Source organism: Alosa pseudoharengus, unplaced genomic scaffold (assembly GCF_046254945.1).
Source record: "Alosa pseudoharengus isolate Yale_2024_CS ecotype anadromous, Long Island Sound unplaced genomic scaffold, YU_APseudo_1.1 YU_APseudo_1.1_scf_1, whole genome shotgun sequence".
Lineage (NCBI taxonomy): Eukaryota > Metazoa > Chordata > Actinopteri > Clupeiformes > Clupeidae > Alosa > Alosa pseudoharengus.
Genome location: NW_027468564.1, coordinates 47,356,028 through 47,359,935, shown reverse-complemented (window position 1 = coordinate 47,359,935; position 3,908 = coordinate 47,356,028).

The window sequence follows — 3,908 nt, the reverse complement described above, 5'->3', positions numbered from 1 at the left end:
CAGTACCCCATGCAAGTTAATTCAGGTCACACACCATACCTAATGTGCCAAGGATCAAACTTAATTGTAAGTGGCTGGGTAAACTTTTGATTTTATTGATCAGGGCATATTTCAACACATAGGGTAATTTTCCTACCACCACCCCCACAAGCTGTTAGAGTAAAATATGGATTTAATTAAGCGATGTTAAATATCAGCAGGAGGCCAATTAAACTGTTATTAAACTACAATTACAACATCACTTCCACCCTGGTCATTACATTTCCTTACATTTGGGCTCAAATTAGGAAGCGTTACATTAAGTCTGTTAAGAAATGGTGTAATTTGGTGCAATTATAACTCCATCTTTACTTCAATAGTCCATCAACTCCTCATCAGCACTGACCAGCTTCCACAGGGCAGACTGCTCTCGGCCACTGCAATATCAAATTAGAAATGTTCTCTTTTAATCATTACTTTAAGCTGAGCCACCAGCTGCATACTAATGTGTCCGTCAGCGCTCCAACATCACTGATGCAGCAGGTTTTCACTCTCCCCCGTGAAACTGTGGCCGACCACAAGCAATAATCGTCCATTGACGAAATGTACAGGCTATGGAAATAGCCGATGGCTCAAAGACTCTCGCACAGTCACACGACTCGGGCCTCCTGTGCGAGACAATTCGTATTTGTTCCGGGACCCATGCTAATGATTAGACGCCATTGTCCTGCGTCCCGACGGCCGCCGTTTGAATCTAATACATCAGAGCGGAGGGCTCGGCAGGTGCTGAGGCGATGAAAAGTCTCCGCGCGCTCCAGCTTCAAGCAAACACAAAGCACTTTGATTAATAAGAGGAAGTCCAAGCTTGACAGCCACTCCTCCGCGTTTTCTTCTTATGGGAGATTTTGTTGGATATTAAATCAAAGGGGCTTTGGGTGACCGAGGAGGAAAGTCTTATGAGAACATGACTCACCCCGGACTCGGTTTAATCCGTATATATGAATTACATGAATTACACACTTAAAGCATACCCCTGCCTATAGAGAAGCCCGACCCCCCTGCCAGTATGGCAAGCACTCAAATAAAAACAACTTCTGGAACACGTCCAAGCACCTATAGGCTGTAGGCTAATTAAACAAAACAAATAGTTCTACTTCAACAAGTGGTTACTTGAAGGCTGAAAACTTTCAAGCATGCTAAAAAGCTTTACAGTTTCCTCAAGGAAAATGACAAGCACCAACCAGGTCTCTACTGTCAGGGGACAAGAGATGCAATGAGCTCTATCAGACTCCCAGAAGCTAATGAGGATCAAGCGAGTCTGGCAGATAGATTAGGGCAGTGGTTTTCAAAGTGGGGGCCGGGGCCCCCTGGGGGGGTGCCAGGGGGGCCTCAGCAAGTTGGAAGAGAAAAAAAAACGCAACAAATAAATACATTTGAACATTTTTAAATATACCTATTACTATGATTGGTTGTTATACAATGCCATTATAATAATTTGTCGCATATCTGAACATTATATTTTCCATGATAATGGGAATAATAGTAGAGTGATAGCTCTCATATAGCAGAAAACCCCAAATGCAATTTTTACACACTGTATGCTCCAGCGCGAAGTGCTTGTGGCTAAAATAATTATTAGGATTAGCTTAATGTATTTTTACATTTGCCGTAGTATTGTCGATGGGTTTAATAACACATCAAGGGGGTCCTTGGCCAGAACCTAGTGGTATTTGGGGGGCCTTGTTGTGGAAAAGTTTGGGAACCCCTGGATTAGGGAACTGGAGCTTAAGGCACGTAGTTAACTATGGTGGCCACCCTCTCTCTTGAGCAACATTGACAGACTGTCCCATACAGACTGCAACAAGATACAGTCGACTGACTTGCTGGCATTGGCCAGCAAGACCTGAGGTGACCACCGCCCCTGAGCCATCAGATAGAAGTAGGCCTATACTACAGGCAGGGATGCACTGGACACATACTGTAGCACACCAGGCTTTTTCCTGGTGGGTCGGCACACCTTAGGGCCGATGGTCTACACAATAGGCCTACACTAGAGTTGTGAGGTTTCTTGTTTAAAGTACTGCTGGCACCTTGCCAGACGGTATGGTCTGCAGGTACTTTAGCTATTAAGCCACCAGACGCCTGTTGTCTGTGATGTCGGCTGAGAACAGACACAACACATTATAGATGATTACTGAACACCTGGCAATGATTAATGTTACTATGCTAACCTTTGCAATATGCGTATTCAATAGAGCCCTTTCAGTGTACAACCACGGCACTGTAGTGAGTGTACTCAGTGAGTGTAGGCCTATTTACAAACATCCACAGCATCCACAAGGTCCAAGTGTCCACGGGGACCCAGGTTGGAGTCCTGTGGTCATTTCCCAATCCCACTCCATCTCTCTCTCTCCCACTCGCTCCATGTCGATCTTCACTGTCTTGTCTAAATAAAGGCAAAAAGCCCACAAACACAGAATGCTTCAAAAACATCCACAGCATCGTAGAATTAACAAAACAAGCAAGCAGCAGTAACATTGGCAAATAGATATGAAAATTCTTTAATAAAGTATTGTCGCTTATGCAGAGTAACACTGATAATTGCAATCAAGTTACATTCATGTGTAAACGCCATTGGTATGAGGCAGAAGCCAGGCTAGTAGACGAGTGTTGGCTATCTCAACATTAGCTGTTCCTCTTCAGTATCCATGACTACGCTTCCTGGACCCAGCTGGCATGCACCACCTTTGCACGTTAATTTACTCATTAACACTCAGTTATTGGTTTTCAGCGCATCGGTAGTCTTGATCAATGAAATTGTAGGAGAAAATAAAAAACATCTTTTTAACACTGGAAGCATGCCAACACATTCCATTGGACAATGGACATGATGTCTTCGGGGATGCTAGGCTCGTTTAGACCTGTCAGGCGTTACAGCACACATAGTGGCGTTTGAACGTGTTGGGGTGGCATGTTAGCGGGCTATGTGAATGCTCGCGGTGACTGGAGACGTGCAAAAACACAAACGTGCCAAGGGGTGCTTTTTCTGCCGTCAGTCAGTCTAGATGATTGGACATAATGGGCACTTGGTGATGCAACACATGTATCATGAACGAACCATTCTCTCCATTCAGTCTCCCACTTGTCTCAAGACTTGCTTTGTCTTCTATTTCTCAGTAGGTCTACACACAAAAACATACGACTATTCTTATCCTCTCTTTTACATAAGTACTGAATATATGGGAAGGTTTAGGATGGGCCGTTGATTAACCTATGGGAAAAGCAGTAGGACTCTCTGATCAGCTTTGTCATAGGGGAAATGCATCATGACCTTGTCAGATGAGACCAAAAAAACTGTAAAAAAACCAAGAAACATACTTCATCTGCTACAAGTAACTGTACCGGTATGTTTTGTACAGTAAAACAAAGCTCCATTCCCAACTGAGGAGATACAGCTGGGAATGTTATCCCACATAACATCTCTTGGAACGACAATTAACTTGCCAGTGTTGCAATCACTAAATGTTGCACTTCACTGATAGTGTAGATATATATTAATCTTCAGCAAATATCTGAAAGTTTAACCATTCCACATATCAAGCTTTTTTTTAATTACATGTCAGTGCAACAGTCAGAAACGACAACACTCAAAAATTGCATAAACAAAACAAAAAAGCCTTGCTTTGGAACAGAGCACAGTGCACACTCAACTTTGGATAAATGTCATACTCTCACAAACGGACTAGTTCTCAACCATTTGAGCTCGCATAAGCACAATGACATGGTCCAGAGCGTCCACTTGTATGGGAAATCATACTATCCTTTCTACTTTCTCTCATTCACACATTAAGGTACCTGTGACCCCTCAAGTGCTATGCCACACTGTGGATAGTCCATCACTTCTCGTGTCACTCCGTTTAATGAACTCT